At 47.3% G+C, this 23,183-nt stretch overlaps 1 long non-coding RNA gene across 3 annotated transcripts; it reads left to right on the top strand.

Annotated features, from left to right (window-relative positions):
• Positions 1 to 175: 175 nt before the first annotated feature.
• Positions 176 to 22,516, top strand: LOC128907488 (uncharacterized). Of its 3 annotated transcripts, none has more exons than XR_008465641.1 (4): positions 176 to 554; positions 3,191 to 3,292; positions 10,479 to 10,740; positions 12,717 to 22,516. It is a non-coding gene; the product is annotated as an uncharacterized LOC128907488 (long non-coding RNA). The 3 variants fall into 3 exon arrangements; XR_008465642.1 differs by having other exon boundaries at positions 12,384 to 22,516; XR_008465640.1 differs by having other exon boundaries at positions 10,479 to 22,516.
• The last annotated feature ends 667 nt before the right edge of the window (positions 22,517 to 23,183 follow it).

Here is a 23,183-nt window from a genome sequence, read left to right as displayed (position 1 = left end):
TGAACCTGCTAAAATTCTACTAAAGATCTCAAAAGACGTGTTCTGTTGTATAGGGGCTATTCTCATGCGTTTCCTGGCGGATATTAGACAGGCACTTCTGCAGGCAGCAGAGTCGGGGAGGGCGGGGGGAGGGAGGCTACAGCGGCCCCTGTCTCCTCAGAGAGTGTAGGTCGCTGTTGGGGGTGTGCGGTGTTTCCTCCCGGGCGGCTCCGGGGCTGCTAAAGCCGCTGCGAGTGGGTGGCGGGGCCCTTCAGGGCGTTTCACGGTCCCTACAGGCGGAGCCCGTTGTGAGGGGGCGCTTGTTGGGGGAATGGGATGAGCAGCCTTAATCCTGGGAGGGGGATGAGTGTCCCTGAAATCACCGCGTTTCTGTATCAGCAATAGTGTGTCCAGCAGGACTGGGGCAGTGATCTCTCCCCTGTACTCCTGGTGAGGCCTCACTTCCAATAAATGTGTCCAGTTTTGGACCCCGCACGCTGAGAAAGGCATTGAGGTGCTGGAGCGTGTCCAGAGAAGGGCAACGGAGCTGGTGAGGGGTCTGGAGCACAAGTCTGGTGAGGAGCGGCTGAGGGAGCTGGGGGTGTTCAGCCTGGAAAAAAGGGGGCTGAGGGGAGACGACTCTCTCCCTGAAAGGAGGGGGTAGCCGGGGGGGGCGGTCTCTTCTCCAAAGGGACAGGCGATGGGACAAGAGGAAACGGCCTCAGGTTATGCCAGAGGAGGTTTAGATTGAATACTAGAAAAAAATTCTTCACCGAAAGGGTTATCAAGCATTGGAAGAGGCTGCCCAGGGAAGTGGTGGAGTCGCCACCCCTGGAGGTATTTAAAAGACGGGTAGATGTAGTGCTTTGGGACATGGGTTAGTGGTGGTTTTGTCAGTGTTGGGCTGATGGTTGGACCTGATGATCTGAAAGGTCCCTCCCAACCTAGATGATTCTATGATTCTATGAAATTACCCAGATCAGTGCTTGTTGTGGAAGAGTGGTGAGCGGTGGGGGGGACCTCAGATGCCTTGTGCACCGTTCTCTGCCTGCTCTCTTGTAATACAGCTGAACTTGTCGTGATCGTGTCCCAGGACATCTCTTGCTATATAACTGGTCAAAAGTGTCTAACAGCAGCAACTCGAAGCCTCCTCAGGCAAACTGCACATTTATTCTCCTTGTCAAGATTTTTAAAGATTCTGTGATGAACCCAGATCTTCCCTCCTATAATAGCAGCTCAGTGCTTCTTGTCTTGCCCACCTTAGTTGTGGAAAGAAGAATATTTTTTTCCTTTCTGCAACAGAGTTTATATATTTGAAGGCTTTGCACAACACTTTGTTGATCTTTACTTGCTGAATCAAACTACCCCTATTTAGCAGTCTTTTCTTGCAGATCACATTTTGGAGCCCCCAGTCATTCACGTTTTCTGTTTTCTAACAACTCTTCAGTTGTTTAATTTGAAATACAACACGTAAATCAGGACATGTGTTGCTGCTGAGTTCTTCAGTGCACTTAACTGGAGTTGTACGCTGCTTCCCCAGTCTCTTCTCGTGTTTTTTTTTGCGCCTGAGTGTAATATTTTGTTCTCTAACCTCCCTTTCAGAGAAGTGCTATGTAAGGGTTTTATATTTTGTGTTCACACACTGTTAATCCTGTCTTTTGCCCTTACTGAATCAATTCTTCTGTGTTTCCATTTTGTTGGATTGTTCTGAATTGCAGACTTTCGGCGTCTCTGCTGTCTTTCCCAGCCTGGAGTCACCCGCACGTGTCGGAAGTGTACTCTATACCTTAAGTCAGGTCATTAATGGGCGTAATGAATCCTACCAGGATCAGAGCAGATTGCCCACGACTCTTTCTCCATCAGTCTTTCCATTTGGATGGCAACTGGATTACAGCTCTCCCAGTTCAGCTTTGCTTCTGTGCTTTTTGATTTAGATCGCATTTCCCTATTTGGTTACGAGAACACTGTTCTAAAGACTTTATAAACAAAGAAAACAGAAACGTTAACTGTGTCTTTTCCTCTGTAAGACCCATTCTGTCAGTCAGTGAAGTTGGACTGATACGATGGAGCTTGTTCTTGGCAAGTCTATAAACTTGCAAATAGCTTGTTGATTTTCTTTAATAGTTTATATTCAGTTCCTATTAAACTGGCTGCTCTGACTGCCCCACTTCCTCCTTTAAAGAAGGGTATCAAGCTGGTCCTTTTGTAGTCTTCTAAGCTGACATCCAGCCATCAGAAATTCTCACAGTGTGTGCTCTCGCCAGGCTTATTTTGCCAGTTCTCTCTGCCACATTCATCAGGCTTAATAATAAAGCGGCCCAACCCTTCGCTACCTGAGAGAGAGAGAGATCTTTTCCCCTTTCCTCTCTCATTAATTGTTTTAGCCACTTGATTGCATCTAATCCTTTTAGTGAAGACTGAATGGATGAATCACGCCCTGCTTCCTCTGCTGTGTAGTGGGTCAGCCTTGCCTTCGGTCTTTCTTTTATGCCTCCCGCGCTATATAAAGCTTGGCAATTGCAGGTTGTATCTCATTCAGTGCCTTGATTTTTTCATTTTGTCCCTTATGCTTGTACTATATGTCTGTGTGTGCATCTGCCTCTTGTCTGCTGGCTTGCAGATGTGTGATGCATTCATGTGCTTATTAGTGGTAGGTTAAGGAACGACTGTCTTTAATTCGAAAACCAGACTCCTAAGAGACTGCCTGGTCGTTCTCTGAGCTTCCTGAGGTCTGCCTGAAATCTTTCAATGTTTTTTTTGGCTGTTCTTTCTGCCTTAGGAAGAAGAACCATCATTTGCACCTGGAAATAACTGTGTATATAGTAGTTTTCAAGCTTTCACTTAATGTTTTCCTCCAGGAGGAACTCCCTGGAGATCAGAATCAACCCTAGAAGACCATTCTTTCTGTTTTCTTTTTTCCTGCCCTAACAAAGTTCATACACAGCAGAGACCTGCTTGGGCCGTCTAGGACAAGGTCCACCTCACCTCCCATAACTGCGTACAAAGTGGGCCTGTAACCTGAATTCCTGGTGCCCGTCTTTCTTCTAAATCAGAGGGAGTTTAGATACCCAGAGGATTCTCTGAATAGTTCTAGTTGAATCCCGTCAGCCCTACTCTCTTCCGAAGGGAGGACAGGCCAGAGGAACTCTCCCGACACCACCAGCTCTGTGATTCTGCTAGTTCTCAATCTGACACCCTGTTTGCTTTCTAGTGCTCTCAGGTCGCCCACTGGGATCCTCCTCCCCTTTCGTCACCATCCAGGGATTCTCGGCAGTGGCTGCTCTTTGCCTGTTACCTGGATCTGAACTATAAGGTGATGTATCCTCCCGTCCGTCATCCTTTTATCTGTGTTTCCTGAACAAACTACTCCTGCTGGGCAGTAATAGTGATTTCCATGAATTATCCCTCTGAGGTCGCTTTTACTTCAATTAAATTGTAGTGCCATCCATGCATTGTGTGTCTGAATGGTCAGTTGTGTGAGCCGTTTCACATTAGCCAAATTCTGCTTCCATTTTTGATTCTGGAGAGGTGTTAAGTCTTCTAGCCGAATACTGAGTGTAATATTTTATTGCTCCAATAGGTAGCAGGGTTGCACACGTTTGAGTCAGCTTCGCTGTGCTATAAAGACATCACTAAAGGTGGGAGATTGGAAGTAATTTCTGTTAAAGGATGCCTGGAGGTTGAGGTTTGTTTCTTGAGGCTGAGATTTGTGTCTGGTTTGTTTTTGAAACTTAATATTTGGCTGCATCAGAGCACTTCTACTTCCAAATCTGTCTTACGCCCCTGCTTGCAAAGAATCACAGCTCAAAACACAAATAAAATCGTACCTGCTTTAATTATTGCTGACTGGATTTGTTTAACAGTAGCCTTGAGGTCAAGGTCCAAATTATTCTACGCAGATGGAGACAGAGTTCTTGCAAATTAGTAGTTTAAGGTGGTGATCCTAAAAACATTTAAGTACATGAATATGCAGAGGGGCAGTGAAATGAGGTAATACTCACAAAAAGGGAAGGTTCTGTCCAGGGTCAATTATTGTGTTTCACAATTACATACCTGAGAAAAGCTGGCATCATCGGAAAGAAAATATATGTATGCATATATATGTAGGTTTGTATATATATTTTCTTCCAAGAGAAAGAACAGCTGATATGGGTGGTTATAGCCCTCTAACAAAATATCCTGAAATCCTGTTTCCAGTGTGCTTGGAGTGGTTGAAACCTAGCTCTCCTCTGAAAAATAAAGCGATAAAGGTGCCTGGTGGGCATTACATTCAGAGTTCTCCAGTGATTCCTCCCAAGGGTCTTACTTGAAAAGAGGTGTTTCCCGACAGCCAGCACAGCAAAGATCATTTAGGGCTCAGAGATTTGAGCAGGGTATTTTCCTCCTGGCACATCATTATCGATCGCACGGTGGCTGCAGCCTGCATTGTGCTGTCAGCGTCAGCTCCAGAGTCCCCACGGGCTTTGGGGAATTCCTTTGATGCCACTCGCAGGTTGAAGCGTCTGGGTCTGAGGGAGAAGATCCAGCTGGGATGAACAGAGCCAACAATACAGAGGAATTGAAACGGCAGATGAACGGAGGAGGGTTGCAAGCGCATCTGAGCCTGTTACCCACCTTGCCGGCCCCATTCCATCCAGAGAGAAGACCTATGGAAGGGAGGAGGGAGAGAGTTACATTTCCCAGCTAACGAGCAGCAATTATGCCCAGCAGAAGGGCAGCCACCAGTACCAGTGATGGGCTAACGCTGCGGAGAGCTCTACACCGGTCTCTTGCCACCTAAGAACACTAAGATGGGATCCCTGATGATATTATAACCCCCTTGGAGTTGATGGGGAGCCAGGCACTCGCAGGTTCGGGTGACCTAACACGAGATGGCTGCAAGAGATGTCTACATCTGAATGCATCGCCCCCGAGTTCATATGGGGAAGAAACAGCATCAGTCAAAACACCCATTTTTCTCTCTCTATGCTCCATTCAAATGCCCCATGAACGAAAGATGTGAGGACGGAGAGGAGAGGAGACCAGGAAAAGAAAAGAGGAGAAGTGGGGAAAAAAAAGGAGGAGAAATGCAAGGAAAGAAATAGAATGTGAGTCCTGGCTGTGCAACAGGTCATTTGTGAGGCAAATCAGCCTCTGTTGTGTGATAATGGCCTGAGGCCAGACTGGAAATGCTTATTGAGGGAGTCCTGGGAGAGGTGTGATGGAAGCGCTAGGGACAAGGACTGCCTGGAGACCTTAAAACGAAAAGACAGGTTTGATTTAGGACAATGATTCGAGAGAACACGCGGATTAGAGGTGAGCTCTGGTATAAAGCTGTACTAGCGGAGCAGAGAAGCCGCCCATCAAGCGCCAGGCAGGGAGCAAGAGATTAACAACGTCTGACCCACGGAGCAAAAGATGTCAGAACGAGTGCCCGCAGCCAGGAGACGAGGGGTTCAAAGAACAGCTACTGGGGCAGGCGAGGAGCAGAAACAGGCTCAAGGCAAGGGGGTGATGTTCCTAGAGATGCGGCCAGTGAAAAGCTCGGCAGCAGCGTGCAGTGCCTGGCAGGGAACGCTGGAGGGAGCGTGGGCAAAAGAGGCAGCAGACAGAAATACAGATGATTTTCCTTCTATTCCATGAGCTCACTGCGTTTTTATTATTATTGCTGCTGTTGTTATTTCATCAGCCTGGGCTTTATGGGATGTGAAACTGAAGTCCGGTTGTAAGCAGTTCGTTGTCCAAACACAGAAAGGAGGTAGGAAGCAGATGAAAGAGCAGAAATGGTTTGTAGAGGGGGGAAACTGAGGCACAGATACGATGTACAAGTCAAGCAGCTAGCATCTTGCATTTCTCATGGAGATATTTAAAAAGAGTCGGGTGCTACTGAGAGACTACACTCATGTTGATGAGCACATGATGGTTTTTTGTTTGTGGGTTGGTTTTTTTTGTTATGACTGATGTATATGGAGAGGGATTTTTTATCAGGGAGTGTAGTGATAGGACGGGGGGTAAGGATTTTAAACTGAAAGAGGGGAGATTTAGATGAGATATTCTGAAGAAATTCTTTGCTGTGAGGGTGGTGAGGCCCTGGCCCAGGTTGCGCAGAGAAGCTGTGGCTGCCCCATCCCTGGAGGGGTTCAAGGCCAGGTTGGATGGGGCTTGGAGCAACCTGGTCTGGTGGGAGGTGTCCCTGCCCAGGGCAGGGGGTTGGAACAAGATGATCTTTAAAGTCCCTTCCAACCCAAACCATTCTGTGATTCCATGATATTTTGGTGATCAGATTTCCTGGCTGGGCTGTGCTGAATGTGGGTTGGAAGCATTGCTCTGAGCTGCAGTCATGGCAAGGTGAGGCCAGGCACCAGAGCATCCCAAGTGGCCCAGTCCAAAGAAGGTCAGTGTCATGGTTTGACCCCAGCTGGCAACTAGAACGACGCAGCTGCTCGTTCTCTCCCCCGATTTGGGATGGGGGGAGAGAATCAGAAGAGCAAAAGTGAGAAAAAAAACTTGTGGGTTGAGATAAAGACAGTTTAATAGGTAGAGCAAAAGGTGTGCACGCAAGCAAAGCAAAACAAAGAATTCTTTCACTGCTTCCCATGGGCAGGCAGGTGTTAAGCAGGGCTCCATCACATGTAACCGTTACTTAGAAACACAAACACCATCACTCCAACATCTCCCCCTTCTTCCTTCTTCCCCCAGCTTTATACACTAAGCATCATGTCACATGGTAGGGAATATCCATTTGGTCGATTGGGGTCAGCTGTCCCAGCTGTGTCCCCTCCCAACTTCTTGTGCCCTCCAGCCTGCTCGCTGGTGGGGCGGTGTGAGGAGAAGAAAAGGCTTTGACTGCTTAGCAACAACTAAAACCACCGGTGTGCTATTGAAAGTACTTCTCATCCCAAATCCAAAATGTAGCGCTATACCAGCTGCTAATAAAAAAGCTACCTCTACCCCAACTGAAACCATGACAGTCAGGAAGCCAAAAATTCAGAGCTAGCAGGTCCCATGGTGTAATCCACGGGTGAGGTGACGATGAGCATCCCAAGGACATGGGCAGCAGCTCAGGCTGTGGGAACAGCCTCAGGCAGGTTGATAAAAGAGAGAGGGGGAGGTAGGGTAGAAACCATTAAGAACCAGGCTGACCTGAGAGAAGATAAGATTGGGGAGGGGGCTGGAAACCAAGGTGTGGAGCAGGACTACAAAATCTATAAACTGGTCAGGAGTCTTTGGACAGATGCACCCTTGGAAACCATCAGCTACAGATAAAATCAGCAGGAAAGGGTGCGACAGTCAGCAAACAGAGGGTTTATAAATACAGTGCAGGAGAGGTAAGAGGAGAATAGGCCAGTTCTTAACATAGATGAGGTGGTAACAAGCCCATGAGAAGTGTTGTCAGGAGACTGAAGGATTTGCATGTTTCTTCTTTTAGTCTTCCCTCAAATCCTGGGCGAATATTCGGTGCAATTTAACAGTGCAGGTTCGAGGGTAGGAAGAGAGGGCTGACGGGTCTGCTGGGAGATTTGTAACTTGGGTTAAAGCTCAGCCTGGAAATTTTGAGAAACGTCATGAAACAGTCTGAATCACAAATTGTTATCGTGGGAGAAAGAGGACAGTGGTGGAGTCAGGGAATCACAGGTGAGTTACCTTGACTCCAGTCCCTGAGAAAACGCTGCAGAAGTTTTTACATAATTCGTTCAATATTTCGCCACTGAAGGACAACGGAGTGATGAAAAACCTCCAACATGACTTGCTGGGAACAGTTCGCAACAAACCCTCAACAAATCAACCTAATTTTTGTCTCTAAGCTGGCTTTGGTGGCTAAGGGAGCAAGGTTTTTCATGTAGCCAAGAGCCACGGGTGCATGGTCCACACCTCAGTGCTGAGGGTATGGGGAACTTCGGGAGTCATTCACAGATGGGAGAGGACTGGAGCTCCTCACGGTTCCCTGGCCTCATGTGGGATGGGTCCAGGCTGAAGCCCCAGACATGTGATGAGGTCCCAGGGTGACATGGAGGTATCAGACCCTAGCGGTTGACATCCTCCCACACCCAAAGACTCAGACAACCCAGCAGCTGCCAGTCACGCAACAAAGCTCCCGTATGGGATTTGCTCTTGGCCTTTCCACAGGCAGCAACTCAAAGAGCCCCAGGTTGAGCATTCCTATGGAAAAATACAGTCTTTAAAGACTTTAAGGACCAGCCCACATGCAGACCTACGTTCCAGACAGCTTCGCCATAGCATGGGTGCACCGTGTGTCTTGTTGGTACTCTGTGAACAACCTGGTGTGGGACAGACCATCTGTTGATGTACCATGCCCAGAAGGGCTGCAGGCAGCATGGAAGGCAGGATGAAAACTCAACTGATCACTTTGGAGTGGGGGAATATCTTAAAAAAGATGAGATAGCAGGCAGTAAGAAAGGTAAGACTCTAACTGGGAAATATCACGTGTAGGGAAACTGGGAATGACCAAAAGGCACCAACACTGTGGGAAAATAAAAAAGGAGGAAAGGGCAGTGTTAAAACATCACTAATGAGATGAGAACCTGTAGTAAAGTGCTGGTTCAAAAGGACCATTTTCTTTCTGGACAACATTATCAGTGACCTGGGGGTTCTAATTGACAAGCAGCTGAACACGAGCCAGCAGTGTGCCCAGGTGGCCAAGAAAGCCAATGGCATCCTGGCTTGTATTAGAAATAGTGCGACCAGCAGAAGTAGGGGGGTGATTGTCCCCCTGTACTCAGCACTGGTGAGGCCACACCTTGAGTATTGTGTCCAGTTCTGGGCACCTCAATACGAGAGAGATCTCGAGGTGCTGGAGCGAGGGCAGAGGAGGGCAACGAAGCTGGTGAAGGGCCTGGAGAATAAATCTGATGAGGAGCCATTGAAGGAGCTGGGACTGTTTAGTTTGAGGAAGAGGAGGCTGAGGGGAGACCTCATCACTCTCTACAACTACTTGAGAGGCCATTGTAGAGAGGGTGGTGCTGGTCTCTTCTCCCAGGTAATTAGCGATAGAACAAGAGGGAATGGGCTCAAGCTGCAGCAGGGTAGGTTTAGGCTGGACATTAGGGAAAAAATTCTTCCCAGAAAGAGTGGTGAGACACTGGAATAGGCTGCCCAGGGAGGTGGTGGGGTCACCATCCCTGGATGTGTTTATTTAAGACTCGTTTAGATGTGGTGTTGGGGGATATGGTGTAGGGGAGAACTTTGTAGAGTGGGGTTGATGGTTGGGCTCGATGATCCCAAGGGTCTTTTCCAACATAAATGATTCTATGATTCTAAGGGGTGGCGGGGTTGTCTTTTCTGATGGTCACGCTTTTCATGGATGGACTGTTTGACCTGACCACAGAATGGGGAGAGGAGCTAAGTGACTTCCTTCTGTTCATCCCGTTCTCCATGTCTATCACTTTATGAATCAATTTAGAATTCACTCTCAGAACTCATCTTTCCTCAGGTCCAATGCAATGCCTTAACCACAAAACCAATCCCGTGCTATTTACTCTTCCTCCATAAAGTGCAGTTTACTCTTCTGCAAATTAAAGTGCCTCATTTAATCCTATGAAGCGCTCACTTGCTTTGTTCAAAATGAGATGGGAAAGGGAAAAAAAAAAAAGGATTTCCTGCGGATGCTCGTTCACAATTTAAAATTAATTCCCTTCCAACCATCATTGTGTTCATTTTCTGAGAAGCAGCTAGGCAGCAAGTTTCATTGACACAAGACATTTGTTGCCAGCCAGGTTCAAGTGTTACTCACCACATATATGAGATAAAATGCAAATCATACTTTTGTAGATACAAGAATCGCTTCTCTGGTCAGGCAGCAACATAAGCAACTCCAATGGCTCAGCTCAACAGGACCCACAAAAAATACAATATACATATATATATATATAAAATATATAATAATATGCAACTGCTGAAATAAAAAAGCATTCCTGCCCCAGATATTAAATACTTATGGATTTGCGAATAGTTGCAAGGAAAGTTTGTCGCTTTCCATGAGGAGGAGAAAATGCCAGGCCCAGTAGAGCGTGTTTGATATATTATTCATGAGAAATTATATGCTGAGGATTCTTGTCAAAATCCAGCAGCAGCAAACAGGGGTCAGCAGTGAAAAAAAAAAAAAAAAAAGGCAAATAGATCTGCAACAGTTTTTAAACTGTTTTAATGCATCCCGTTTATGGCTCTTTTTATTCATTAGACCTGGTTGTCTGGGAAGTTCTCGTGGCAGGATGGAGGTTACTTCTGAAGATTTCAGAGCCGGCGTTGCTCACAGTCTCAGCAGGGTTCAGCTTTGTAAACACTGCAAATTAGATTTAGGGCTTTTGAACAGATATAAAGAGGGAAACCCACAAGGACATTGCTCGCTTTTCAAAGTGTAGCTGCACTTTCAAGGCTGACCCAGTACTGTCATTTCGGGGCTGTCTGAGCAACCACTGAAAAATAAAAGAGTACTAAAAATAGCCAACAAGGGCTCATTAGCTCTTTAATTACACATTGGTTTTCCTTTCTCTCATCTACAGTTGCAACTGTGTGCTGTGATCTCACCACTGACATTGACTGGGGAATGCGAGGAGCTGCCTTGGTCTGGTGGACACCACTACGGTTCACTGCCTGTCCATCTTCCTATCCTTCCCTTTTCCACAGATCGGAAGAACGGGATCCCTCCATGAAGCCCATGATAAGACAAGCATCAGGGAATGGAAAACGTAGGGAAAACAGGGAGGGAAGTGACAATAACAGCCTTTGAAGTGCTCAGAGCCTGTCCTGGTACGTGAAATCCAGGTACGTTTTCAATAGGAGGCACGTGTTAAAGAAGGAACCATGAGTCCACCTAAACAGACACCCACGAAGCTTCAGTTACAGCAGTGCCCACGTTCCCAGTGACAACTGGATTTAAACCCTTTTCAACAGGTGTGACTGAATAACATATTCCTAACATACCCCAAGTAAGTAGGTCTGGACTACAGAATTGTCTACGCAAAAGTGACCCTCTAGACTGGGCAAGGCAGAGGATGTGTGTAGGATGTTTCTTGCCACATCATTTAGACTTACTAACTGCACCAATCCTGCTACACTAATCTGGGCTCAGGCTCTGGAAAGCTGTTGTCCACACTGGTCAGTTGTCAGCATGGTTCTTGGCCTAGTTTTCACCTAGACCAACCAGCGCTGATCTTCTCGAGCACAGTTCAGGAGTCAACAAAGGCCAGGAATTAGAATCATAAAATGGTTTGCGTTGGAAGGGACCTTAAAGATCATCCAGATCCAACCCCCTGCCCTGGGCAGGGACACCTCCCACCAGCCCAGGTTGCTCCAAGCCCCGGCCAACCTGGCCTTGAACCCCTCCAGGGATGGGGCAGCCACAGCTTCTGTGGGCAACCTGGGCCAGGGGCTCACCACCCTCACACTAAAGAATTTCTTCCTCATATCTAATCTAAATCTCCCCTCTTCCAGTTTAAAATCCTTACCCCTTGTCCTATCACTACACTCCCTCATAAAGGGTCCCTCCCCATCTCTCCTGTAGGCCCCCTTTAGGTACTGGAAGGCTGCTATAAGGTCGCCCTGGCACCTTCTCTTCTCCAGGCTGAACCCCCCCAACTCTCTCAGCCTGTCCTCCCAGCAGAGGGGCTCCATCCCTCGGATCATCTTTGTGGCCTCCTCTGGCCCCGCTCCAGCAGGTCCATGTCCTTCCTACTCTGAGGACTCCAAAGCTGGACACAGTACTCCAGGTGGGGTCTCACCAGGGCGAAGCAGAGGGGTAGAATCCCCTCCCTCGCCCTGCTGGCCATGCTTCTTTTGAGGCAGCCCAGGGTGTGGTTGGCTTTCTGGGCTGCCAGAGCCCATTGCCGGCTCATGTTGAGCTTCTCATCTGTCAACACCCCCAAGTCCTTGTCCTCAGGGCTGCTCTCCATCCATCCTCCATTATTCCCAAGAGCAACGTGGATGCAGCCGTCTTGTTTTGGACTGGTGTATGATAGGGTTGGTGACACACTGAGATCTGCTGAACTTGCTACAGGCCTTGCATCTGCTACTAGAGGGCTGTATCATGAGCAAGCTGGGCGCCGTGGCAAACACAGGGCTCATGAGCTGCCTCTGGAGCAGCAAGAGGGACAGGCAGCTTCATGCCACCATTTGCCAATGTCACAAGGATTGTCCCCGAGGTTTACATCCTGGGTTGGGAAGGTCAGAGGGAAGAGGAGAAGTGTGAGTGTGCTCATCAAGCAAAGCAAAGTAGCAGGGCCTTTTCTGCAGAGGGAATGCACCTCCACGCTCAGCTGCCCAGGGACACATGGCAAAGGGAGTCTGAATAAACCCTGTGCTTCCCTGCATGAGGAGGTCAGACCCAGCCTCATTGTTCCTATGTTGGGGACTCACTGGAGTTGCCTGAATCAAGACCCCCATCAACCTACCAGCTTCTCTCTTTGCAGTGCCGACACAGGAGCCTCATGGTTGCCACCATTCCCTCCCATATCACAACTGCTCCATCGTGGTGCTCATTGCTGCATGATGCTGTGGAAGGATTCAGGGGTTGAAAAGGGGTCTGACACATAAGGTACCATTAAACACAATGGTCCAGCTGCTACTCCCAGCTCAGGAAGTCATTAAAGACATGATTACAGCAGACAAAGAGATATGCAAAACAGAAAGGTCACTCCAGACTTGCCATGCGTCTTACACTTTTTCCTGCACATCAGCTTTTGGCCACGTGCTAGGTTAGGTAGACCTTCAATTTGATTTAACACTGTCATTCTTCTTTTCAGATGTTACTGAATACAGGTTAATGGTGCTTTTTGTGGAGCCCCAAAGCAACAAACCAGTTGGTTTTGACAGCATATTTGGCTGCTTGAATCCATGCCTCTGCTTGCTCCACCAGCACGTGTCTGCCCCTGCTACATACCTCAGTGGGGTGACAAACTGGGATACAGCAACTCTCTGAGCTACGACAGGAACAATAAAACGAATGGCTGAGCGATCTCACGTTCTTGCGGCTTCCCAAGCAGCCAGGAAACACCACGTTGTTCAGGACATTTCCATTTCGAACACTGCAAACTTTTGTAATTTCCACACGCTCCTCGTAAAACAGGAGCTGGGCTGGAGCGTTCATTTGTTCACTCACCGTAGGGTCAATGAGACAGGGAACGTATGGTGGCACACTTATCCCACAGACGTGTTCAAATCCACATCTAGGGCAAACGGCAGCACTAATAGTGCTTGTAAATACCATTGTTTGCTTAGCTTCTCTGAAGCACTTGGGAAAGTGCTCTGCCTGAAAGGAACATCTCTGCTTTAACTCAGCACTCGGGTCCCAGCTTGTTCTACAGAGAAAGAGAGATTTACAAACAGGTAAAATGCACATGCACACGCGATCAGATGTTTTGTGAAGTTTTAGGCATGGAGTTGGAAAAAATCCCAGTTTAATCTGGCGAGGTGTACCTCTAAAAGCCTGGAATAGTGTCTACCTTCCCAGCGGTACTTAGAAAGCGGGCGCTGCCAGAGGTCAGCACAGGATCAGTGCTGTCTAAGCCAGTCCTCACTGAAGGGTGTCTAACCCCTTCATAGAATCACAGAATGGTTTGCGTTGGAAGGGACCTTAAAGACCATCCAGTTCCACCCCCTGCCCTGGGCAGGGGCACCTCCCACCAGCCCAGGTTGCTCCAAGCCCCATTCAACCTGGCCTTGAACCCCTCCAGGGATGGGGCAGCCACAGCTTCTCTGGGCAGCCTGGGCCAGGGGCTCACCACCCTCAGAATAAAGAATTTCTTCCTCATATCTCATCTAAATCTCCCCTCTTTCAGCTTGAAACCGTTACCCCTTGTCCTATCATTACACTCCCTGATAAAGAGTCCCTCCCCATCCTTCCTGTAGGTCCCCTTTAGGTACTGGAAGGCCGCTATAAGATCTCCATGGTGCCTTGTCTTCTCCAGGCTGAACCCCCCCAACTCTCTCAGCCTGTCCTCATAGCAGAGGTGTTCCAACCCTCATATCAGCCCTCTGATCATCTCCACTTGTGAATGCTCAGCTCCCACTCAGATAACCTACCCAGTGCTGATCTATCCTACCAGGAGAAAGTTTTTCCTGGTGTCTCACCTCATGCTCCTTTTCAGCCTGAAGTCCATTTGTTCACTTTTTCCTTACTGGTTTGTTTTCTAGACTGTTTATCCTCTCACAGTAAGATCTCGAAGCCACCCTTGTGCCCAAGCATTGTATAAAGATACTGATCTTCAATTAAACAACGGTATCATGGCCTGGCCTTCTTCTCTGTGAAGATGAAGGTGCTGATGTCTGGTCCCTGTAACTCTACTCTTATTTGCGTGGTTTCAACCCAGGCCAACTGGCCTTGGTTTCTAGACATGGTTTCAACCCAGGCTTACTAGCACTGAGCCAAACCATCCCCAGGTGCTACTAGGGAGTTAGCACATGTCATGCGTCAGTCCCAACATGCAGTTTGGGCATAGCCGTGTTGACCTTTTCCACCGGTCTGTGCCTCAACTCTTGTGAAAAAAGCTACTTCCAAAACTTCCTTATAGAACTAAAAACTGGGCAAATCTACAGAAAATTCACATTGAAAACCTGGTCTAGGTGGAGGCAGCTGCTACCTACCTGGTACTAGAACATAGCGGGAGTCCACTCTGCAGGCAGATGAGGAACAGCATAGAAAATGGTCAGGTTAGAGACTGAGCTGAAGTTGTCCTCTCCAGAAGTTGTTTGTCAGTAGGAAGCCAGGGAAAAGTACTAAGGAAAGTGTTAAAAGGGAACTTGGCAGGTTGATGAAAGGGAAAAGGGAGCCTATTTTGCGAGAAGGATATCCTGGGATGGGGATTAGGAGGAAATATAGCTGTGTAAAGCAATTTCTTCACCTGTTTGTTCCCCACCCTGCTAGAAGAAAGATGGTCTGTCCAGGATTGCTGCTCTGGTCTGGCCCCGGTGTGGGTTAAAACCCCTTGGCATTTATTTCTGCCTCCCTTACCACCCTCAAAGGTATCCTGGCTGGTTTTTTTCAGCACCTCTTCCCCTAGGGTCCCTTCACAGCTTCTCCCACTGTCCTGGGATCTCTGTGGCCTCATCCCTATGTCCTCCCACTCTTCTCTCCCTTCTCCTCCCCATCCCAGGCTCAAAACCCCATTGCTAAAATATTTGCCCAGTGTTCGTGAGCCACACTTGTCATTTTATGTGGAGAAGTGCAGGAATCTCATTTTTCCTGACACAACTTGGGAGCTGAGAGCATGGAGGGGTAAGAAGAGATCCTCTTTGCATCTTTGGGTTGATTAAGCAAGCCCAAGAGAGCGGTTTGGTAGCTCCCAACCCAAACCACAACCTGTGCTGCAGCACACAGGTCATCATGCCTCCAGTCCTGTGGTCAGTGGCATGTGCTTGGCTATAGCGGAGGGTAGGAAAGGAGTGGTCCATCTCCCTTCAGCTAAGTGTCTTTCTGCCCCTGAAAGGACAGGTGGGGCCACAGTGAGTGAGGTACAGGGTACAGTGGTTGGAAAGGGTTGCCTTCATGCAAACTTAGGGCAACGGTGTGAAAGTTTGTCATGGATGCCAATCCCCAACACAAGTTCTCCTGTGCTGAAAATCCCACCTCCCTCCTGGTGGGAAGCAGAGGAAGATGCCCCACAACAGCCAGTGTATGCTGCTCATCCACCCCAGAAGACATGGTTTCCTTCTTCCTTAAAATAAGTCAGCTTTTCCTGGAATGTGGCTTTTCTGGTGGTAACCTATTTCCTCTGACTCTAAATGACTCCAGCACACCCAGCAACCCCCTTTGGGGAGAGCAATCTGTAAGATTCATTCTTCTTTCTTAAAGAGAGTCATGACGAGGGTGCACTCCAGGGCTCCCCTCAACTCATGCCATCTTTCCAGATGGCACCTGCCCCATCCTTTGGGGAGGAGTGGATGCAATGTAGAAAGTGCCTGTCCTTGACTGGTTTGCAGAGATGTAGGAATCAAAGAGGATTATTTGAGTCAGAATAAATGTAACTATCTGCAGTGAGTGCCCACCCTCACCTGTTTTTCTTCCAGATGCCTCCCGATAACCCATGCGCTCTCTTCTCTGCTGTCCCTTAGGTGTAATATTGAGGTTGCACAGTCCTCCGCCCGCTTTGTCCTTCTCCATTCAATATCTCCCAGACCTGCCTTCCAAGGAAAGTTTGGCAGTGTCCTGAAATTCAGATCCTTCCCAGAGCATCCAGGAAGCAGAAGGAAGTTTGGTTTGAGCTATCATTGTTTATGAAACCCCTCTCTTCCTACAATGTATTCTTTAATATGCAGTGAAATGCTGGACCTTCCCAGCTGCGTAGGGCTAGCTCTGGAGTCCTCTCTGCTGCAAACTATGACAGATGTGTCAGAATGACTTGCTCTCTTTGTATCATATGGACTTCTTGAAATGAAGGTGATACCTTCTGGAGAATCACGGAATCACGGAATCTTCAGAGTTGGAAGGGACCTCTAGAGATCATCTAGTCCAACTCCCCTGCTAGAGCAGGATTGCCTAAAGCACATCCCTCAGGGCTGCATCCAGGCGGGTCTTGAAAATCTCCAGAGAAGGGGACTCCACAACCTCCCTGGGCAGCCTGTTCCAGTGCTCTGTCACCCTCACTGTAAAGAAGTTTTTCCGTGTATTTGAACGGAACTTCCTATGTTCTAGTTTGTGCCCATTGCCCCTTGTCCTGTCGCTGGGAACCATTGAAAAGAGCCTGGCTCCGTCCTCCTTCAACCCACCCTTTAGATACTTGTAAACATTAATCAGGTCCCCCCTCAACCTTCTCTTCTCCAGGCTAAAGAGTCCCAGCTCTTTCAGCCTTTCCTCATAAGGGAGGTGCTCCAGTCCCATAATCATCTTGGTTGCCCTGAAAATCACCAAGATTTTGCGACATCGCTGTACAAGAAGCCCACTTTACCCATCACTTCCCAGGGGTCAGGTGTTTGACCACAGAACCGATAGCACGAAGCAGTTTTATTTTGAACGGCCTGGGCAAGTTTGATGAGGAACTTTGCTGGAGTCTGTCTGTGCTGAAGTTCATTCTACTTTGAAATATGAGGGTGGAGAAATTGCACGTTCATATTCCCACTGCTACAAAAACCCTCTCCAGGATGAAGAGAGCAGTGGTTTCTTGAAGGGGAACAGCTATGTATTTCAGTCATGGAGAATATTATCTGCTTTTCCTGATAATACCCAGCAGCTGTCACCAGAGATCAGCACCCCACTGGGCCTCTTCAATGAGTGTCCACCCTCCCCTGTTGTTCGTGTGCTATGCAGTCCAACAAGTTGTCATGATGTTCCTCAGTGGTTGTGTCTACAGCCGTAAATTAAACAACTCCTGGACAAGTTTATGAGCACACTCCTTAGCACAGTTTTGGACCAGGTCAGCTGGAAATGTCACAAATAATCCTTGGACTTGGCTCAGGAATTAGAATAGGCCATCCCCAATAGGTGGTTTGGATGTTACCACCCTGCTCTGGAGGCTGAGGGAGTTTGGTAGCATGGACCTGGCCAGATGGTGCCTTAGAACCAAGGATGTAGTCAGCATTTACCTCGTGGTGACAAGCAGATTTGCTCTCCATGCAAGGCCAACCTCCAGCACCAATACAGAGGCCTCACGAGCAAGTTTCTCTCCTTACAGCTGGCACATCCTCGGTGCCCGTAGGCAAGAGGTACCCATTGCATGATAGACCTGCGTCTGAAGGAGGACGGCTTGCACAGCCCGCTTTGTACTTGGGCTTTCTCAATGAAGTGATGGATCAAGGGGTCAGTTACCATTAACTGGGCTCAACACGTGTTTAGGTTCGGCAGGGGGTTGGTGAGGGACAAACTGAAGCTGGAAAACTGGAGCAGAGAAGCCAAAGTACAGCTCATTGGCAGCAACAGAGACGTCTCCCTCCGTGTGCGTGGTGGGTTTATGCACCATCCTGGGCAGGGGTGTGGAGGAGCAGGAGGTGACAAGGCAGATGACTGAAGCAAATCAGGACTAGGAGTTGAATTTGGGGGTTTGGTGGAGGAGACAGTCAATCCTTACTGATGGATTGAGTGAGTGGGGATGAGGAGGGACAGGACAGGTGTCAGGCACACAGTCTTTGTGTGGGTAGGCTCAATGTGGGGACCACATCACTGCCAGAGGACGCAAACTACTTCCCTTGCAGCGGTGCACATGGCAGACGTGTGGTGGTGCCATCCCCTACCTGGGGACTCCACAGGGAGGTCCTGTCACCTAGAGCCACCGGCAGATAATTACGTTTCCAGCTGCACGGTATTTTATTTTGGGTAGTTTACCCTCTTTACCCACCAGGTCTTCTACTCTCAGGCTACCTCGTCCTGTGGTTTGACCCAGTGTCCATTGGGTTTTCCTGGAGCATCCTGCTAAAGACAAAATCTTGCTCTGGTTTAAAAGAAACTCAGGATTGCCATTAGCTGAAATGTTGCAGGTCTGCTTTTGGTTTCGTAGGCTGTGTGTCCAGCGCAGAGTAGAAAGGAAAGAATAAAAAGAATAAAAAGACACAGCACACTTCAAACATGTTATTAAAATGAACTGTTTATATTATCTCAGTTGAGTCAATACATTATAATGTATTAAAATGGAAAGGTACAAAATTGAAATAAATACTTTCTGATTCATGTATAAATCTTTTGTCAAGATGACATTTTGTTTGTTTTTTTTTTTTTTTCATCAGTACATGTTTCAATAAAACATTTAAAATGACAAAGTATCATTTAAAATATGGTTCATGGAAGAGAAGGTTGAAATCAAACAACTTTTGGCTTGTTTTGGCATGAGATCTTGACACAATCTGGGTTCCCCAAAACCACGTAAATGGTGGTAAAATATAAATGCTCAAACTTATTTAAAAAAATAAACAGGCTTTACAAAACCCTCTGATCCTTGACTTAGCCACTTTTCTGTATAGTCTGCACTTACGATATATACATTCATTATTGTCCAAGGGAAGACAGCCACTGACGTTCATTTAAAGAGCTTGGTGGAGAGGCCTAACAAACATTATGCAGCTGACTACAATTAACACGGTTTAAAAAATTCCCGACAGTGCAAAAAAATAAAAAAAACCCAAAAACCCAAACCAAAAAAAAACCAGCTCGGAAATCAAAGCGTACAAATGGGACAGGGAAGAGGCAAGTGCACGAGCCCAGATCTGATGCAAAGCTCCAGGCTTTTCAGCCAGGTCTAATAAAAAACAGCTTTTTTTTTTTTTTTTTGCCAGGAGCAGCCAGCTGGTCAGCTGCTTCTGCGGAGATCTACCAGCACGCACCGAACGTAGACCTGTTTGCTGAAACGGGGTCATTTCAGGCTCACAGGGGTATTCCCGATCGGTGCTCCCGGGAAAATCACCTTCTGCAGACCTTCTGCAGAGACACGTTTCTCGTTGGCGGTGAAGGCGAGAGCCGCGCTAAGCAGAATATACTGGTGTGAGCCTGGCCTGGGCGAGAGGGGTGATGTCTAGAGGAGAAATCGCAGAGCGGGACGGGAGGAGGGGGAGTGTGAACGTGGGTCCGGGACCTTTGAGAAAAGGCGGTGGGGAATTGACTCCTAGGCAGCGTGTTTTATCAGGATCGCGGAGCAGGCTTGTTCGTGTGCTTTAGTCTCAACAGTGTGCTTATTTCTTTGTCACCGCAGCCGTGGGCTGTTCTGGTCCCTCTAACCTCTGCCATGTGCTTATCGTTGTGGGGCAATGGACGGGGTGCTTGTTGGGGCAAGACGTGAGAGCATGGACTTCCCTCTTGGGTAATGGTGACTTTTTCCAAATTTCCAGGAAATTTCCAAGTTTCACCCAAAAGGGGAAAAGAAACATGCTTAACATTAAAAATGATATTAAAAAGAATCTTCCTGCCAACCTCTAGGTAAAACTTCTCGGTGCCTGCTACTGGTTCTGTGGGTTGTATTGCTGCCGGCGAGTTAAACTGCATAAACCAAAGAGTGGATTTTCTTTGTTTGTTTGTTTTCAAGGCAGTAGAAGACTTTATCACCATGGAAAGGATGTACAGCCCCAACCTGGCTCGGTTGAAGGGCAGGCAGGACTTGAGGTGGTTCTCCTTGGTGCTCTGCGGGCTGATGGGGACCAACTCCTCTCAGCTACCTGGTCATTCCCACCCTGCGAGGGGAGCAGCGGCTATCACAAGCTGTTTGCAACGCTCGGAATGTTGCTGCAGGGCTCCTGTATCAAAGCCAATCCCATTCCCAAGAGACCCTTGTAAAGGTTTGGGACGTGTGGGCTAAAGGGTCAAGGGATGTGAAGGGTATTGTTTGGAAAAATTGTTTTCTCTCCCCCGCACAAAAAGCCAGTGCGTCACAGTTAAAACTTCTTGGAAAATGCCAGCTTCAAGTAGCTTCCTGTTGAAAAATACCAGAGCCGTGGGGGAATGAAGGACATGATTTGAGCCTCTTGGATATCTTCTTTGACATTTTTATTCTTTTTTTTTTTTTTTTTTTAGATTATTTCAGAACAGCTTTCCCTTTCAAAATGCTGGGTAATTTAAAGGAGGATGCAAACAGGAAAAGATCAAAACAATCTCCCTCCAAGATACCCAAACTGTTTTTGTTGGCATATGCCTTGTTTTGCATATTTTTGTTTCATGTTTGCTGTTAGCCTTGAGGTTTCCATGTGGGTTGGAAAAACAAATTCACAAAAATTCTTAAGGGATGGAACAGTTCTTTCCTATCCAACTCCCCTGTGCAGAAAACTTGATTCACCTTAGCTAAAGCTCTCCGCTTCTGTATTTTTGAGTTTGTGACTCAGTTTTCAAAGGCGAATGAAGCAGAAGATCTCTGAGTGCTGCTTTCCAGTGAGGGGGACCCACCCGAAGCTGCTCCAGGAATTTCCATGTACCAGTGTGGGTGAAAGGAGATAATTCATCCTATTGTCCTTTAACCAAATTCACGTGGTGCACAAGAAGGGTCTTTTGTGGGCTCGTTTTCCACCTCTGGGAGGGTAATTTGCACTTTTTTTCTTTGTTTTTTTTTGTTTTTTTTTAGCCATTTTGTGTCCTAATCCAATCTTCTTGCAGCATTCAATGGAGGTCCTTGGATTACCAGCTTTCTTAAAGGAAGTAGCAGGAATTCCTGCACTTGGACAGAATGGTTCTCATTCTGTTAACCGTTCATTCCGGTTAAGATGAACCTTGGGATAAAATAGCATCCTTCTCTGACTATGGGGTAGGCTAGGAAGGTGACAATTTTTTCCTCTCCTCCAGTGCCAGTTGCTGGGATTTGTGTCATAAATCCTGTCTGCTAGAGCCCGAATCCGTTGACTGAAGTGTGTACGGTCAAGGAGAGTGTGCATCAGGGTGCTAAATTCCTAGCAAAGCAGAGAAATGATTTAAAAATGACTTTTCTCTGCGAATCCTTTCAAATAGCAACCAGCAAACATTTCCCTGGGCGTTCCTGCAGGGCTGTAGGACTGCCTGGACTGTGTCACAGAAAGCGCTGGCATCTCATGTACAGCCAAAATGTGCACTTGCATGATTCTCCAGTGAGATTTGGCAATCCAAAGACAGAATGCTTGTGGTGGCAAAGAGTTGATTATGTGGTTGTTGGAGGCTTGGGACAAGGTAAAAACCCCTTTGTCCATGGTTGTGTTGGTGATTTCAGCTATCTCGGGAATAAGAGCGGACCTCCCCATATCGGATCTCCTCCACGTGTCATATCCAGCCTTGCCTGCGGGGAGTCTGTAAATGCCCCAAACCTTGGCACCGGATGAAAGCAATGAATAAAACTCATAACAATGTTGACTTCTGCCAACACCAATGTCTCAAGAAAGAGTTTGTACAGGGAAGGCTGACGTGCTAATCTATGAATGGGGGGCATTTCTACCCCACCTTCCAGAGAAGGATCTCAGTAACGGAGCCTCACAACACCCCTGTGAGGTAGATACTATTATACCTGGGTGGGTAAACTGAGGCACACAAAGACAAAGTAGAGAGCAAGCAAGAGGAAAAGCTAAGAGGAGGATCCAGGGATCCTTGATGCCAGTCTGTTGCTCTGAGTAGCATTTCCTCTCTGAAGAAGACATCACGTGGCTGGCTGCCGGAAGGTGGGAGAGACAGACAAAAGAGCTCCTGGGACATGGTATCAACATTGATTTTACTGGTTGAAGTCCAGGGCTGATCTTGTTAAAGGTCAAAAAAGGATGCTGGGCATAACAGCAATGAAAGAGATAATCCAGAAGAGGTAAAAAAACAAGTTGAGAGGGGGTGACATGATCTAGTTGAAGATGTCCCTGCTCACTGCAGGGGGGATTGGACTAGATGACCTTTACAGGTCCCTTCCAACCCAACGCATTCTATGATTCTATGATTCTATGGCATGAAAAAAGCAAAACCAATACGTATCTCCAAAGGGACATCTATGGGCTCTCCACAATAACACCCTCAACTGAACTTTGAAACTATGATGGAAAGATCAAAGAGATTTGCTTTCACAGATCTGGTGGCTTCCAGTGAAGCTTCTATCTCCTCATCTCAGAAGAAAGAAAGAGGTAAGGAAAGAAGGAAAGAGAGAAATTCAAAGAAAGAGAATGGAAAGAGAGAGAGCCTGAGAGAGGGAAAAAGAAAGAGATAAAAAGAAATAAAGAGAAAGAAAAATAAAAGAAAGAAAGAAGGAAAGAAAAGAGAGAAAGACAAAAAAGAGAAATAGAGAAAGAGAGAAAGAGGGAGGAAGAGAGGAAGGAAGAGAGGAAGGAAGGAAGGGAGGAAGTAAAAGAGGAAGGAAGGGAGGAAGGGAGGAAGGAAGGGAGGAAGGAAGGGAGGAAGGGAGGAAGGAAGGAAGGAAGGAAGGAATGGAAAAGGAAGGAAAAAGGAAGGAAAAAGGAAGAGAGAAGGAAAAAGAAAGAGAAAAAACACATGTAAAGCCACATAGTTTTCCTCATTTGCAATCTGCCCCTGCTGGGACAGAGGCAAAGGGGGTGTTTTCCCTTCCAACATTCTGCAAAGTGCTGATAGGTGGAGAAAATACAGGGCAGACTGTCCCATGCAGAAAGTTTTGGAAGATAGCACCTGGCACAAGGTTTGCTACAATAAGTTGGTTATTCTTTATTGCGTTGGAAATAAAACAGTCATGTAAAGTCCTGCATAAATCCACAGCTCTGGCCTGCAAAATCTCAGCCTCATATTGACTTTGCCGAATATTTTCAGGGTTTAGGGCTTATTTGGTTTCAAGGATGGAAATTAAAGCTGGTCTTAAGATTTGTTCTTCTTAAGGGCAGGAAGGGGGAAAGTCTGT

This window comes from Rissa tridactyla, chromosome 3, assembly GCF_028500815.1.
Source record: "Rissa tridactyla isolate bRisTri1 chromosome 3, bRisTri1.patW.cur.20221130, whole genome shotgun sequence".
NCBI lineage: Eukaryota > Metazoa > Chordata > Aves > Charadriiformes > Laridae > Rissa > Rissa tridactyla.
Note: the sequence above shows the minus strand (reverse complement) of the source record. Positions and strands in the feature narration are given on the sequence as shown.